Consider the following 18,349-nt stretch of genomic DNA (forward strand, 5'->3'; position numbering starts at 1 on the left):
TTAATTACAATGTATTCTAGAATGCTGCCTACAACAAATTTGTTTAATTTATCTTATTTGTACAGTTCTGCTGATCATATAGTTGCAATAATAATGAGTTGGGCAAGACAGTAATTCTTCCCCTTCTTTCTACTTTGCTTAGTAGAAAGCACATTTTCCTCCAGCTTGTAATCAAAGAAAGGCTTTCAGGTATAGAACTACTTCACTGCCTACACCAGGTTCAAATAAAAGTGTTAAAACTGACTAAAGATCTTTGTGCTTTTTAAAAAATACTTAAAAATTTGAGTGGCACTCTGTGACATAGTTGCCTGTAGCCAAAGATTATAGAAATGGAAGTCGTAATTACATTACAGCTAGTATTTGGGGCCAATTATTCTCTATATAATTCTTCTGAAATGTTAAAACAAGAATTGGTTAGTTTTATTTCATCTGCTAGAAGTGTGTAAGGAGCCTAGATTTGGCACGTTGTCATGAAAAATATTTTATTCATGTAATAGCATTTTGGACAATTGTATTCTGCACTGTATTACAATGGCACAATAAATTGCTGAATATACTGTCTGCTGAATATGACTTTACCATGAAAAATTTGATGCATGGAGAAGGAAAGGTTGGAATATATCAACCTTTTCTGACAAGGGACTTTGAATTTTGACCTAATACAGGTGACCTTTGTGCGCAATAAAAGTGAGCTTAATCTTGAGGTCAAGGTTGAGGTGAATGGCAGGGCAATGTGGTGGAGCTTATGCTGATTGTGGATACTTCAGAGCCCATTGGCTAAATGGGAGTCTGACACCTTAAAAAAAATATTTTAATATTTTCAGGAGCTTATTCATAGCAAGTTGTTTGGTTCTTTAATGCCACCCTGTTCCCTCAAAGCTCAGCTGTCAGTTTAGTTGCGGTAAGTTTGACTCTTTTTATAAAGTTTACAATTTCTGAATGATAGGTGTGAGTGTGTCATTTTTGTTTCATGGATAAACCATAGCTAACAATAAAAATGTTTTTATATAGAAAAGACAATTGACATATATAACCTTGGAACTGAAAATATAGCTTCTTTTAGGAGGTTTATTTCTTTGACAAGTTGAACTTTTGCCACGTAACTTTGGAACTGTCAGAAGAATTTTTAAGTAGTTTCTACCTTTATCTAGATCATAATTAAGAGAACTCTCATAAATTTTTGTCTTAAAAAGCTTAGATGATTTAGAGACTGGTTATTCCCTTGAAGTTCCTTTAAAATGCATCTGCTAATGCATTTTCATTATAACATAATATGATATCAAATATTTCTTTTCAGTTTTGCCTGCTGTACATGGAACAGAAAATTGTTTTAAAGCATACATTTCACTATCAGATACCTCAACTGTTTTGTTATAGATAAAATTACTCCTTAGCAAACATCAGAAAAAAACCTGCCAGTGTTACCTTGTCTGAACACTTACTGAATATTCTGTCCTAATAACTGGTTGAAACAACAAACAGTTGAGGGGGAGAGTGTCAGAGACTCTGATGGAAAGAACTTCCACTCTTTTAATCGAGCCTGCAAAATATATTCCCCGGGACTGATCAACTCTGAAGCGCTGAGGTTTGATGATTGGAATGGCAGGAAACCATGCTTTCAGGACATAACGAATTGACGAGGCCATCCATCATTTGTTAGCATACACTGAAACGTGGGCTGTGTGTGCAGAGGCCTGTGATTTAGTAAATACTTGGGAGATGAATAGAGCTTACACACAAGGGAAGATATTGCTGTCCTTCAGCAGCCTGAGAGCCAGGCGCCTGCTGAGAAGGCCATCTGACGGCACGTCATCAGTAACTGGCCTGTCACAGTCAGCGGTGCCCACCGACCATCACCAGTATATTAAATGCATTTTTAATATCTGCTTCAGTAGATTTAATGAAGAAAATTTAGTTTTCATACTCCAAGCACTGCTTCTTCAAGTGTTCTAAAGCATGGTCTCTTGCCTACACAAGAAAGGGGGAAGACCAGGCTGGCAGTTAGGAGAGTTGATTGAAAAGGAAACCCAGGCAAAATGATGCGCAGACGAAAAAATGCTTTTAGCACAGCTGTCATCTTGTTGATATTTTGAAAAAAGCTCATTTCTTCAAGAAAGAGGTTTTGGATTCATTGCTTAGGTCCCATCCCCTTCTTTCCTCAGAAAACCTTCCCTGAGAGGGTTGAACCTGGTTCTGGGAGATGTAAATCTATGGCTCTGAGAGGAAATAATAGGAAGAGGATATTACTTCTTGGTTTATTTTGGATAGAGAGAGACTCAGTTGGAAATTAGTTTGTGCTTTGAGATACTGTTAGCTGCTTTGGATTTTTTGCATGAAGATATAAAATAGGATTTTCCTTAGCTAGTTGCTTCCCCATTTTTGAATGTTGAGCTTTGCTTGTTAATCAAGTTGGTATATTTTTGTCTGGTATTGTGCAGAATAGTTTGACCTGAATGTGAAAAAAACTAGTTGCCAACTTGATTTTAAAACACTTTCAGACTTTCTTAGACTATGAGGTTTGTTTTTAAATTGTAATTTTAAAATGTTCTATTTTTATATTCCAGCAAAGTGTGTAGATTCTTTCTTTTTAATGAGTTTCAGTGTTGACATTATTTACTACAAAACAGCAAGACAACCAATTAGATATTGTTGCAAGCATGCACTTTAAAGGTTTCCCCTCTTGTTTTTAAAAAAAAAAATCCACAATATGCTCTCATGTTCACAGAAGAAGAAGCTACGGAATGGGACCTATAAATCTGATTCCTGCATGTGTCAAAACAGTAATGTATTAAATGCATATTATTATAAAAATTTAAGACATGTCTTAAACACACTTACATTTTTATAACACATGGCAATATTAAATAATACATTTCCTTGTTAGCATCTGTTTGCCGTCATTGTTGGCAAGACCTGTGATTTATTGCTTAAATTAATGACCAAGACCATTTTGGACCTGATATATGCCCCTAAGCTTATTACATCACTAAATAAAATAAAATGTATGCACTTGTGACAGAGTTATTTTTATAATTGTTTATCCCTTTAAGTGCCCTATTCAGTGATTCACTGAAAGGTTCATAATGGTTGGCTTGTAACCAGAAAATAATCTCAGAAAGGTAAAATATATTTCTTGTCTAGAAATAAAATGCCAGAGTGATGGTGATGATAGGGGTCCCAGCAAGAATTTGCAACACTCAAACTCGTTCTTTTCTTCATTCCTCTCAATTGCCTCTTGTTGAATTTTTTTTTTTTTGGATGCACAGCCTCTCCACACCCCCCCCCCCCAACTCTGAAGGCTATCTATTAATGCTAGAGCTCATCTTTATAATACACCCTTCAATGTGGGTAAAGTAGTTTTGCTCTCACATAAAGCTACAAGGGTGAAATAGTTCTTTATTAAGGATTTTTCAGGTGCCATTATTACCATGCATTCAACAGAACAAGAGTATTTTCCTATTTTTAGTTCTTTTCTTTTGAGGGAATTGGAACTTCACTGTTTTTATATTGAACTCTATTTGACTTTGTAGTCTTTATCTTTCCTTTCTGAGGGTGCAGTGTGATTGACCCTTCAGTACTTTCATAGTAACCTGTTATTCATCTGAAGTCACTCTGCTGCCTCACTTGCGGTGCACTATAATATGGCTTCTTAGCTTTCTTGCTCCACATGAAGTATCTCATTGACTGTCAGCTCTCCTGTCATAAGATGGGAGGGCAAACCTTTGAGAAGCTTAAGCTTTGCTTCTGGACTTTACTGTCTACACCTTGAAACAGATGGGGTCTCTTCGGGTACCTGGGGATAATACTTGTGGGAACATGTAGCTATCTTGGGATGATTATCACTCATAAATGGAAACAAAACTTATTTCCTAAGAAAGATCTTTTCCTTGTTTTCATTTCAGTTTTACTGCATTTTGAACAAAATAGTTCATTGGTAATTGAAGCAGGTTTTTTTTTTTTCTTTCCTCCCATATATTCTTTCCCAAGTATATCTGATCCCAGTTCATCTGATAAAGTTTGTAACGGTTCTCTCGAAAATGATCAGGCCAACAAACATTCATGTTTTTCTTGAAAAGCTATATTGACCTTTTCTACTTTGGACTCTAATCTCCTGTTTCTGATCTTTATATCAGACATTTCATCTCATCTTCCCTGTCTGAGAGCTCTGCCTCCCAGATAAAGCATTTTAAAAGAAAACTGAAATGAACAAGGTTGTAACATACATATAAATAAATAATTTAAAAAATTAAAGAAAATTGATGGGAAAGAGCTTCAAGTGCCAATGTCTAATTTTTTTTCCCTCCCACATATCTATTGTTCTTTTTTGGTCTCGTGAATTAAAAAATTAAATTTTTTTGGTTTGCTTTGTTCTGACCATTGTAGTTACTTTTATTCCTTCATTGGAATGTCTATGTGCCGGTCTTTTGCTTTCTGTTTGGCTGATTGTAGATTCCTCGGGGATAGGAGCCATGTGTTTTCCTGTGATTTTATTTTCCAACACTTCCCTTTAGTGCCTAGCATGGGATTATGGTCCTTTGTGCATGCAGTGATTTCTTGCTAACTTTCTGATACAGACCAGTGCTTATTTTTATGATCTATTTTCGGGAGAAGATAACTTAAAAGCATGCTTCTTCCCTCCTACCGGTATTATTCTATCAAGGATCGTTTTGTTTCCTAAGTCATATATCGTCTCCTAGGATTGTCTCCTAAGCTCCCACTCTCTGGGTCAGGATGTTTAAGTCCTATTTAAAAATATTAAAATATTCAGTAGGCAGCTAAGTGCTTAGGCTAGTGTTCTGCTTAACACTAAATGAAAGTAAAATATAACACAGACATGGAGCCATTTGTTATATTTTAGTATATGAAGCAATGGCTGTGTAAACCTTAACCTTGTAATTTTGTGAGTTCTACTTTATCATGTAGCTGTAAGGGCAATCAAAATAAATCACAGGAGATGAATAAATATTTTCTAGTGCTTTCTCTGTGCTTTCAGAAGTGATGCTTGATCCATGAAATTTTAGTAAGTGTATTAAATAAAACAATATGATATGCACGGTGTCATATCTGATAAATTATTCGGTATAGGACATTTATACAACATATGTTGAGCTACTATGTGAACAGCTTAATGACTATAAATTATGTTAATCTTTCTTGCCATTTTTACATTTTGTTAAAAATTGCACTATTTGTATTTTGTGTATCTATACGGGGGGGGGTGGGCAGGGATAAGAAGACTTAAGATAGGCGCAGGTCATCTTGCAATGTTCTGACAGTGATCTGGGGCTCCTCAGCTGTGCAGTGTACATAACACAGATGTTGGGGAGTCATCTGTCAGCCATGCCTCTCCTATGGAGTTAAAGTTCTAGAGGGAAAAGAATTTGACACAGTGCTGTCACTGTTACATTTTCACAATAGAAGAGCATGCAAATATTGAACCTCCTGCTTAGCTGTACTGCCCTGTCTAATGTCTGTGCTGGTTAGAATAAAAAATCATGGGTGCATCCTGGGCTCGGAGATCTGACAAAGGTCATGCTATGTTGGGCATTTGAATTGGAAATTGTCTGGACTTAGATTTTATAAAGCTCCCACTGTTGTGTGTGGGGAGAATTTCAGCAGGGTTTTGTCCCTAGAGAGGCCTCTTAGGCCCTTTTCTGTCCTATGAATGAATTTAGATGTGAGGGTTACTCCTGCCTTAAAACTGTTAAGTTCATTTTGCATACATCCCTAGAGAGAAAAACTGGCAGATGCTTTTGTCTTGGAAGTGTTTAAAAGAAAACTGCAGAGCAGGAACAAGAGAGAAAAGGGGCCCTGTGTGGAGTCCCAGAACATTTTGGAAATGGCCAATATGCAGTTTTCATCAGTATGAAGGCGGGGTGCAATATGGTGCCTGTAGCTCACAAGGGAATATGAATGTTGATTAAGCATACTCCCAGGCTTTGAAATTCTGAAAGCAGTGTCAGAATAATGGATGTTGAGCAAATGTCAAGCATTTGTTAATTTCTCTGTTATTTGGAGTTTATCTACCATGATCAATCAAATAAACCAGTGCTTCTCTCTTGTGGCATGTGTCATTGATATGGTGATTAGGTGGCTGGATAGACCTTCTGCTTTTTTTCCAGGTAACAGATTATAAATGAGTAGACAGAGCTTTTCAGTTGAAGATTTGTTTATGGTTTGGTGTCGTAGAAATTTGTATTAACAGAATACTTTGGTGTTGGTATAAAAAGCTGTGGCCACATGCTGGAGTTATTTTGTGGTGCCATTTACACCAAAAGAACTGGCACTGGTCTTCTGGTTTCCATCAAAATATAGTTTCCAGTAGTTTGTGAAACTTTGATGCAAAATTAAGTGAAAGAAATTTGATCCTGGAAGAAGTTTGTCCTATTAACATTTGTTAATAGAGTGTTTGATCAATTTTTATTTTTGTCTTCTCCGCCAATTTCAATAGTTAATTCTAATGCAGTTATTGACTTGTTCCTGAGAAACAGTCAGTATATTTGTTTCATGTGGTTGGTTCAAAGTAATTTCTGTTATTTTAAGGAAGTACTGCTACCATGTTTTGATGTCACAGATATAAATGATCAAAGATCCTTTTCAGCAGTTACTTAATTGCAAATTATTGTACCAATTTTTGTGGTGTGAGGAGTAGTTTCTCCTTTAGAATATGAATTACTGTACCGACTGGGATTTCATTAGGGGTTGACACTAGGTACAATATTTCTGAGGACAGCGTAACTTGGGCTAAAAGAAGGTCTTTGTTTGAAACTGAGTGCCTGGTTTTCAAGGTTGACTTGTAATCAGAGATTGGCCTTTTCGTAATCTTAGTCATGTAGCTCATGTGGTTTACATGAAGACTTGTACAGTCCTTACCAACCTGGACATGTGAGGTAGGTGCCTTTATGACTTTTGGAGTGATCTTTCTGCAGAACTGGACCTCCTGAGGGATCTATCCCTTATTTTTAAATCTCAATGAACTTTCCCTTTAAGGGGATTTACAACTGGGCAGCCATAATGATTCTCCCTGTGAATTTGCTTGTTTCTACAGGACTCTTGACATTTTTCTGGAACTGCCGTAATGTCTCAAATATTACAGCAATTTTCAAAGAAGAAAGACTTTAGTTCCCTGCCCAGGTTAAGATGCTTTTTGCTAGCCATCTACACTAGGTCTTTGGTTTTGGCCTTTCTGGGACTGGAACTCCTGACCTTACTCTGGGTAAAATCCTCACAGCTGCCTGGTACACAGTGGCAGTGAGCTCTCACACAGCAGAGCCTCCAGCATCATAAAAATAGACAGCAGTGCTGACTGGCTTTTCCATACTTCCCTCTGAAAGCTCATCATGACCCTATGCTGACCACAGCATCACTGAACCATTCACTTACATCATGCATCATCCTGTGATGGATACGTGGCTCTCAATATTTATTTATGTTTGTAGCGATGAGGACATTGTTCCTAGTTTAGATCAGAAAGACAGAAGAAATCTTTGCAGTGTTGAAAATTACTGTGAGAAAGAGATTTACATTTCAGATACCATTAATTCTTAGCCATATGTACTGGGAATACTTCCAGGCAGCACCGGTGGTTTTGGGAGGTGGTGTCCCCAGTACTTGTCAAACTATTAGTGCTTTTGACACTTTGTCTTCCAAATAACTCTTCTAGTGTACACAGAGTGAACTCTCCTCTTCACCATCATATATTGCAAGTACAATGTAATGACTCATTGCAGAAATAAGTGCTAGGATGAATATTGCTCCTTGCTGGACATATTCTCATGATAGCTAAAATGCTTTTGGGACTCCTTGTTGTCAAGTGTTTTTAGAGTAAATGGCACTGTCTTTTAAAAATCTTGAGTGGTGTCCTCTTTTGATAATTTGAGAATGAATCTGGTGTCTGGAGAGAGTCAAACATCATCAGACTCTACACATAAGGAGGTTGATGCTGGAAAGTGACCATGAAATCTGGAGACATAATTATTTTGCCATGGGTTATAACTCCATAACAGTGCACACTTCCCTATGTAGTTGTCTGTTTTTCCAGACTTGGTGGACTCCCTATGTTTTGGTAAGGTTTGAAATGTGACTATGAGGTTGTCTTTTGTAATGGGGTTCTAAAGTGATTTCTAAAGATGAGTTTGGATTTGCGTAAAGGCAACATCATTGGTGGTGGATTTACAGAACCCCCTTCTTTCAGGATGAGTACTTTGGCCAAAAATGAGTTGAGTATTTTAGTTTTTAGTTTTTTAGCTGAAAACACTCATAATCCTCATATTTGGTGTAGACGTTCCCTTTTCTTAACTATTAGCCATTATTTAATGGTCCCTTCTCTCTTTTCCTCAATGTAGATTAACTACTGAGAGGCTAAAGTCACATTTCCTCCTACTCCATTTCCATTTTTCTCTTTTCTGGTGATTGTTAATAAGTGATGGAATTGTACAAGGCAGACTTCTTGGGGCATGGGGGGAGAAAAGTGAAGGGTTAGGTTAGGTTAGATAATCTGTAAACCAGCCTGTCCTTGGATATCAGAGTAGTTCAATATGGGATTTTCAGTTTGTTAATTTTTTTCTTTTTTTGGATAAGAGACTATAGTCTGTATTTCATTTTATAGCCTAAGACACATTTTCATAAAACTTCCCTCCTTTTTAGTGCTGGTGGTAGAGGGGGACGGAATGACTCGTTTAGGTTTCTAGTTGAGATAGAATTTGGAACAGGATGGAATTCTTTAATGTTCTCTCAGTGATTGGTAAGGATTTTCTGTTTGTTCAAGAACTGCATTTAATTCAGAGGTACCATACGTGGTCCTTTTCTCTTGTTACATCATTGAAATTCATGCTTTATTTCAGAAGAAAATTAAAGAGATCAAATTCTTCATCTCTTTGGGAGGGAATTACATCTACTGTAGGGTTGAAAGAATCACTACAAAAGACTAAATAAAAGTGAGGCAGAGTCCTGAAAAGAGTCATTGTTTCTTTTGCACATTTCATGGTAGGAGGAAACTTGTCAAATAGCACTTTAATAACTACACTTGTGTCACATCAATAGTTCCCTCACTTGTTTAGTGAGAACTGATTGAATATTTTTTTTTGTTTTTGGTAATATTTAAATTACAGACATAGGACTTTTAAGTAGCCAAGTGTAGTGAAACCTTATTTCATGCTCAGTAATTACATGTCTGATTCTAAAGCTCTTTCATGAAGATGGTTACAAGTTCCTGTAACAAGCTTTTAAATATTGTCTTAATTTCTTGTAGCAAACATTGTTAAAACCTTGAGAGTATTTGGGATTCAAACAACTAGTTAGGGTGTGAAACTTAGGCAACTTGCGGTGGGCTTCCATGATCATTTCCATCCGAAGAGTCAGTTCCATCCGAAGAGGAGGGTAGTTAGATACTGCTATGTACACTTGACACATGCAAATGCTAAATACAGTAGCAGTGTGAGGTCTCTGTCATTAATAGTAATTTATGTAGTGAAAGCCACCTGGCTGGTTTTTTTTTATAATTAATTGCTTGTAAATAATAAATTTAAATATAATTTATAGTTTCCTAAATTTGATTACCATATAGACCCAACACCAAGCCTAAAAATGCCAATTCCACAATTTAGTTCAATGACTTAAAAGGAGATAGGTAACGTGTAATAGATGGATATATATTTTTAAATATTTCTTGTATATATAAGATATATCCCACATAGACATTTAAAATTTATGTATACTTGTGGGAAATATTTTCACTAAGGAATATATTTATTTACTATAAGCTAAATATCAGGTGAACATATCTTTGGAGGGGAATGGTAAGTATGTAATCAAATCCTGCAGCTTTATTTGAGTTGGAAAGCTAATTTTGGAAGTCTCACTGATTTAACTTTTATGTTATTATTCAGTCAGCCTTTTAAAAGGCATTTGTATATATAATTTAATATGTACAGAAGAAAATGTACCTACTGAATGATGTAGTAAAAACCTTTTGCAAAAAGATTTTTTTTCCTAATTTTTAAAATTCCAATTATGTTTTGAAAGGAACTTATATATTGGGGGGAAGTACTTTCAATGTGACAGATAGTTTATGTACTGTGGTGATAATAAGAGGTTTTACCTAATAGATTGACTAAGCCCAATGTCATTAACTTAAGAAGGTTTTAGGGTATTTCTTTTTGTTTACGTGGCCACATATATGAGCTACAAAAGAATCATTTGTTTTGATGTAATAGAAAATAGCAGTGATTTACATGGTTAAAAAAGGAAGGGGAGCTTTAAGGTTCTGTCCTCTGTATATCTCTTTCATTAAAAAAGAAAGGAAAGGACTTAGTAAAATAAACAGAGGTTGTAGCAAGCCATTAGCTAAGCCATTAGCTAACATATCAAATTTTCTCAAATGTTATGAATGTTTTTAAAATTAATGTCTCTCTTTTAGATACATTTTCACCGAAAATCTATATACTTTAACTTCTATATTGGTATTTTGTAATATGGTAGTGAGGTTGCTATTTTGAGAATTTATGAATTTATGAAATTTATGTAGGACTCTTTTGTAAAGGATTAATAAATTATAGGGGAGTTTGTTGCTTTGACCTACAGACTTTATAAAAGAGAAAGATGATCCTCCATATGTGACCAGCAGCTTTCCTCCTTCACCATGATTTAGTAAAGTTTAGATATATCAACAATGCTATTTTAGCTGAGCTTTAAAAAAAAATACTGGAATTCTCCTTGTTTTTTTCTGGAAACTCAACTCAGATCACAAAAAACCTGCTTTTGCTAAAAATTCCAAGTTGGCTGCTGATGAGATTGAGAATGTCTGGCCTGTGTGGTACCTGCACAAGTTGGGATTGTCTATGACGAGTAAAGATCACGGCTTTGGCAAGTGGTCAGGGTAGTCAGGACCACCATCCATCACAACAGCAGACATCAGACTTGTTCATGGCTTGGTCTCTGAGGACCAATATAATCCCTCTAGAATTTAGAATGTTGTTGACTGTCCCCATTTACATCACTGAAGAAAGAGGCTTCGCAACAGGTGCAGCTGTATACTAATTGTGGGGTGTGCTTAATCTGTCCAGAAGGGAGAGTGGCTCCAAATTTGGTATCTTAAAGAGTGGAGTGACCTTTTAAAGATCAGGATGAGAATTGCCAACAATTGCAACAGGCTAATTATACCCACAAGGAGTTGTGAAGTGCTTTTAAGTTTTCCTGTGCACCTAGAAGTTCAGTGAACTGCTTGAACTCATTAACATATGACAGATGCACTCCCTTTTCAAGGGCTGCTGTGATAAGTTTTGATTGCAGAAGTGGGAATTTGACCCATAGCTTATCACTTGCTTCATTAACTTGCTTGAGGACAAGGACTTTTGTTTTTGACATGAGTGTTATCTTACTCATGTTCCAGAATTCCATCCATCTCCTTCTCTCTGTTGATAGGAAGTCACAGCAGATAACCTTGATGCTGGCTTTTCCAAAGCGTATTGTGCATTGTGTAGCCTTTCATATATATATATATATATATATATATATATATATATATATATATATTGTGTGTGTGTGTGTGCTTCACATGATATTTATTTTATGTAATACGCTTATCATTGAACCTTTCTTGAGCTTGTGTATTTCAGAGTTTTTTTATTGTATTATTTGAGCAATACTTACTCCATTTAATTGCTGTTCTTTTTAACGGAAGAGATAGGAACAAGCTTTTTGGCATATCATGAAATCAGTTACTCCGATTTCTATATTTCCATGAAGTTCAACTGCTTTTTGAGATTAGTGAGAATAAAGAAAAAAACATGGGTTTTATATTGGGGGACTGGGCACATATGAATGAAAGCATGCTTCCCATTGGAAAAATGATGGAAGAGCCCCCTATGAGCTGTGGAAATGGAGCACAGAAGGGGCTCACGTAGTACAAAACCCATGACTGCAGCACTTAAGTGAAATTGCTTTTTATTATCTGGTTGGAAAATCATCTCAAATAAGCTGTATAGGATTAACGTTAAAAAGCTTCTGAGTGAAACGAGTCTTGGGTAATCTAATTTCCTCTCAGTATCTCTGCATTTACCTGCTTATGCTACCTGTTTTAATTCCTTAATAGACCATATACCTAAACTTTGTTTAAAGTGTTTTCTGTTAAATTATAATCTCTTTAAAGGAGGCACTGTTCCTTTAACCTTTATGAGTTACTTGTAGGTTTTATATTCTCAACAGTCATAATCATATTTAGCTGTGTTCCTGTCAGTTGCCAGCCAGCTCTTTTACACAGTTAGGTGGGGTGGTTAATTTACTCTAAGTAAGGTTGCCACCTGTCTAGGGATTAAACCAGTCAGGTTGGAAGTCACACAGAGTCTTTTGAGTTGGGGTTTAAAGCAGTAGGAGTTGATTTCTTAATTCTCTGCTGCCATTTTGGTGGCATTTTCTGGATTAATGAATGGCAATAGTGACAGCAGGTGTTTTCTTGGTGGCTGTGTTCACTAGGTTGATAAACTATGTTGTTAAAATTATAGGTGTCACTGGACATCTGTGAACAGTAGGTGTAATAGTGCATAGTACCCATTGAAAATGAACTGGAAGGATCTTCTACACATTTCCATTGTTTTCACTGTTACTTAATTAGATTGTCAGATGAGTGGGACGAGGCAGCCCTAAATAAGAACAGTTTGAGGACTAGGATTGTGTTCAGTGGAAATAATTATCATCCTATCTGGTTACTCAGAAAAATGAAACATGAAAAACATTAATCATGTCACTCACAGAAGTGTTTGAGGACATAATTTTACACTATTTAAAATAAACTATAGGGAAAATAAAATTTATTGAAGAACATGCCTTACTTAAAAGGTTTCTATTATAGTATATAAAATAGAATATCTTACTTCGTGTGATCTAATATTTTTGTGACTGCATTCCTTATGGAGTCGGATCTAGACTTTTTTATTAAGATTTTTTTTAATATTAAAATATTTTTAATTTATTTTTCTTTTTTAAATTTATTTTTTTATTTTTATATTCCCCATACAATTGCAACCCCCTGATTTTAACCCCAATCCCTCCTTTCCCTGCCCCCCCCCAAAGTGTGTCTCTGGTTCATAGTTGTTTGTTGATTTTGATTTTTTTCTTTCTTATAGTTATTCTTTTTCCTGGTCCCTTATTTAAGTTTTCTAGATTCCTGTTATGAGTGAGACCATGCGGGATTTTTCTTTTTCTTTCTGGCTTATTTTGCTGAGCATGATCCCTTCCAGCACCATCCATGTTGCTGCAAATGGCATGAGTTTATCTTTTTTGATTGCTGAGTAATATTCCATGGTGTATATGTACCACATCTTCTTGATCCAGTCATCTATTTTTGGGCATTTGGGTTGTTTCCAAAGCTTAGCTATCATAAATAGTGCTGCTATAAACATAGGGGTGCAGGTGCTCTTTGGAATTAATGTTTCTGTGTCCTTGGGGTAAATACCTAGGAGTGGAATTGCTGGATCATATGGAAGCTCTATCTTTAGTAGGTTGAGGAATCTCCACACAGCTCTCCATAGTGGTTGGACCAATTCGCACTCCCGCCAGCAGTGCAGGAGAGTTCCTTTCTCTCCACATAAGATTTTTTTTATTGAGATTTAATTTACATATTTGTTTCAGGTGTACAACGTAATAAGTTGGTATTTGTATATATTGGAAAATAATCTCTGCACTGAGTCTAGTGAACATCATTTGTCATCAGGCATAGTTACACACTCTTTTCTTATGATTAGCATTTTTAAGATCTACTTAGCAATTTTCCAATGTGTAATACAGTATTATTAACTATAGTTGCCGTGTTGTATATTAAATCTCTATGACTTACTTATAACTGGAAGTTTGTACCTTTTGACATATTTGGGTGTGTGTACATGCGTGTCTTACATTTTTTTTTCCTTTATCCATTGATAGACATTTAGGTTACTTCCATATCTTGGCTATAATGATAAATGCTGCCATGAACATCAGTGTTTATCTTTCCTTCACTTCATTTGCTTTGGGGGATGTGTCTTTAAGGATGTTACTGAGATGTATGTCATGTACTGTTTTACCTGTATTTTCTTCTATATATTTTGTGTTTTCAGGTCTTATGTTCAATTCTTTTATCCCTTTTGAGTTGGTTTTTGTGCATGGTGTGAGGTAGTAGTCTAGTTTCATTCTTTTGCATCCTCAACACCATTTGTTAAGGAAGATTTTCCTTCCCCCAGTTTATATTCTTGACTTGTTATATATGAGCATCAGCCATATATGTGTGGGGTTATTTCTGGACTCTGTGTTCTGTTCTATTGACTTGTATGTCTCTTTTTATGTTAGTACTATCTTATTTTTTATTCCTGTGGCTTTGTAATAGGGTTTGATACTCTGGTTTCTCTTCAAATCATATAAACCTTTCACCTTTTATAATATAGTTTGAAATCAGGGAGCATGATGCTTCCAGTTTCATCCGTTTTTCTTTTTTCCTCCCTTTCTAATTTGAAATTAACTTGTATGTTGTATAAATACTTTCTTTACATTTAGTTATTTTTTATTAGAATTTTCTTATCGAATTATCTAATTCACATACCATTACATTCAGTCTTTTAAGCTATACAAATTCAGTGGTTTCAAAACCACTGATATTAGTATATTCACAAAGATGTGGGACTATCATCATTATATAATTCCAGAATATTTAATCACCTCAAAAAGAAACTAGATATCTATTAGCAGTCCTCATTCTTATTCCTGCTTCTCCCAATCCTAGGCTGGAACTTATTTGCTGTCTCTATAGATTTGCCTATTTCTGATCATTGTATTTTAGTAATTTCATGCCATATGACTGGTTCCTTTAACATAACATAATATTTCTGAGGTTCATTCATGTTGTTGCATTCTTCTTGCTGAATAATCAGTTGTATGACTATACTATGTTTTGTTTATCCATTCATCAGTTTGTAGCTATTTGGTTGTGTCAACTTTTTGGTTTTATGAATAATGCTTCTATGAGCATTTGTGTATAAGTTTTTGTACCACCATATGTTTTCATAATTTCTGGATAATGTTTTAACATTTTTAGGAAGTATTAAAGTATTTTTCCAAAGTAGCTATACCATTTCATAGTCTTACCAGCGTGTGTAAGTTTTCAATTTCTCCACATCTTTGCCAATACCTATATATTTTCTCTTTTTAATTGTAGCCATTCTGGTGGGTATGAAGTGGTTTTGATTACTAATTCCTCCATGACAAGTGATATTGAGACTCTTTTCATGCTTATTGTCTATTTTGTATATCTTCTTTGGAGAAATGTCTACTCACATTCTTTACTCATTTAGGTTGTATTCATCTTATATTTTATTGTTATTCAATGTTAAGAGTCCTTGTTATATTCTAGATAGATGTCTTTTATCCGATACATGATTTGCAAGTATTTTCTCCAAGTGTGTTGGTTCTTTTTTACTTTCTTGATAGTGTCCTTGAGTTATTATTTTAAAAGTTTCTTGCTTCTGAAAGAAGGGTGCAGAAACTAATATAACCTTCTTGTAAGGAAATTATTATTTCACTTTCATGAAGTTGTTTTTGTTTGTTTGACAAAACATGCTGTTCTGGTGAAAGTTGTTTTTCTTCAGTTAATATGCTAAATAAAAATATTTGGCAGTCTCTTAAGATAACTTAAAAGATCACATGTGTTTCAATATTTTCCTTTTTAACTTTGCCTTTTCAAGTTATGCTTGTAAATATATCTTGATCATATCATCTAAATTAACAATCTGATATAAACTATCTTAGTAAAATATGAACAATAAAATTGTGCAAATCACTAAACATATGATTTTCAAAATAACTATATAATTGTTATGAATTTTACTCCTATCAATTTGAATAAAAAGAAAAAAACTTGAACTGTGTTCCATTACTTTTAAAATGTAATTTTAAATGGTCAGGTTTATGAAATGTATTCCTTTAGGTGAACTTTGGGATGCATCCTTCAGTTTTTCTGGAGGCCTTGTCCCAGTCATGTAGATCTAGACCAGAGATGAGGTCTGGCTTCTAAAGCCATTTTGGAGCCATCTTGAAGGTCTTGTTTGTCCAGTGGATAGCCAGACCAGAACTCCTGCTTTTTGTTTGTTTGTTTCTAAAGATTATTTATTTATGCATAGAAGAACTGAGGTGTAGGCCAGAGTTGTGGGGGGGGGGTGGTGAGAGGACTCACCAGAGACAGAAGGATCTACTGAAATACACTGCTAAGGGGAGCAGTGGGTAAGACAGGAGAGGTATGCTGTGCCATATGTGGATCAGTTCCCTGGCCGGGGATTGAACTCGGGCTGCAGCAGTGATAGCACTGAAACTTAACCCCTATGCCACCAGGGAGGCCCCCCCCCCCCCAGAGCTCCTGGCTTTTCACAGAGGGATCTGTGAAGATAAATGAGGGCTGTGTAAAAGCTTTTAAGAGACATAGCACCAAGATGTAGCACCAGTGTCCTGACAACCTGGAAACTGGTGTTTTTGTAAAGCCGTGAAAGGAAACTTTCAACAGTGTCTTGGAGAGGATTTAAATGAGTGCTTCTCCCTTGCACAGCTCTCTGTGTGGCCACATACTAGTTCTCTGACATTTTAGATAGGGGCATGCACCTAGAGACACTCTGGTTGAATATTATCTCAAGGGCTTTAAAAAAGAGTGAGTGTACTATAAAGTTTATAGGCAAAATCTAGGAAAAATTCACATGCCACACCATGGGAAATTTTTGTCAGAAAACAGGTATATGCATGAAAAACACAGATGACAACTGCATCAAAGCACAGAGATAATTGCATATTGAAATGATATTTGACTAAAACAAGGGGGCAGGTGGAAAGCCACTTGGAATTGTGGTATCGTGGAGAAACAGCTAATTGCTTGCTCTTGTTGTCACTTTGCTTCTTTTAAGTAACTCAAGCAAGGTAGACTCTTAAATTGTGGCTTCATAAATCTTTTCATTTGTGTAATGTGAAAATTATAAACGTGTGATTATCTAGTCTCTTTATCCAGCTTCAATTGTATAGTACATCATCTCCTTTGGGCAGTTAATGAGATGCTGGCTTCAGTGCCATTTATTCTGGGAGGTAAATGGGTAACTTTCTCCATGTCTACTTTTTTGGCGACACTTTCTTTTATTTGGATTGGTGCATATATTAGTGTGTGAGTGTCCATTTGGGTGGGTGTGTTTATGTGTAAGGAGATTAAGAACATATGAAATGTAGTTTTCAGCTGAATTTTGTTTTGCATGTATTTAGGTACCTGATCTCTTCAATGACTATTCGCTCAAGAAAATTAAGTGTCTGCAGAATCGACGAGCTGTTTTTAAGAGAACTTGTAAAATCTTTCTAAATGAAAATTCATTCCAGCAGTGTCTAATATTGGCAATTTTCCTCTGTCTGCTTTTAGAACTTATTGGCCAACCAGGTCAGACATTATTAAAGTTCATAGAATCCGGTGAGAAAAGTAATGGTTTTGTGCTACTATGAATTTTAAATGTTGCCATTTTCATGTGTTACAGCATCATCTTTTCTCACATGTCACTAAAAATGTGTAGCAGTTTTAGACCAAATTCAAGGTCAAGGTTACAGGAGTGATGATGCTCCTGACTCATTCTCTTAGAATCATATTACCCAAATTATCTGTATGCCATCTTGTGCCAAGATGATTTTTATCAAGTCATTTGAAAGAAATTTACTATAAGATTTTTTTTTTTGGTCTCATCACGTTTTGGAAAATTATACAGATATGATTAGAGAATCCTTGCTCACTGAACATGAACCACTGGACTGAAGCAGTAGGGAGTTCTACATTTCCATGAGTAACTGTGTTTTGTATTTAGCAAAAGCAATACCTCTTAAGTACAAAACTCTTGGGAGGTAGTTTTAAGCATCTTACTTTTTGAGAGTCCTCTCTCCTCCAGCGCATTGCAGTGTGTCAGCAAACAGGTGCTTAATAAGTATCTGTTGAATTCCTGAATCAATGAAATGCATGCCTCATAGGAGTGGCTTCCAAATGTGTAGTTATTTAATGTGCAGACTTGCTGGATTTTTTGAAATGAAGATTTACACAAAATCATCATGGATTTGTTGAATGAATCCAGGTCTATCTACTTCACTTTTGAAATGAAATGAAATATCCATGCTTTACAAAATTAATTGATTTTTAATTTTCTCAGTAGTATTATAATCTTAGAAAAGGGGAAAGGCTTATGTTTTGAGAATCAAATACTTCATTCTCAAAGATAGTAAATATTGTACTAAGGGTATTGCATTTTGGAATGAATACATGAAGAGAGGCCTTGGCCTTTGATTAAATGAAGAGTATATTGGTGGTGTCACCATCTTTAAA

At 35.5% G+C, this 18,349-nt stretch overlaps 1 protein-coding gene across 6 annotated transcripts in view; it reads left to right on the plus strand.

Moving 5' to 3' along the window:
• Positions 1-18,349, plus strand: part of CDIN1 (CDAN1 interacting nuclease 1) — a gene marked incomplete at both ends in the record, with an annotated part of 207,844 nt that overhangs the window by 17,296 nt on the left and 172,199 nt on the right. The window lies entirely within an intron of this gene.

This window comes from Talpa europaea, assembly GCF_964194135.1.
Source record: "Talpa europaea genome assembly, chromosome: 8".
In the NCBI taxonomy this organism is placed as follows: Eukaryota; Metazoa; Chordata; class Mammalia; order Eulipotyphla; family Talpidae; genus Talpa; species Talpa europaea.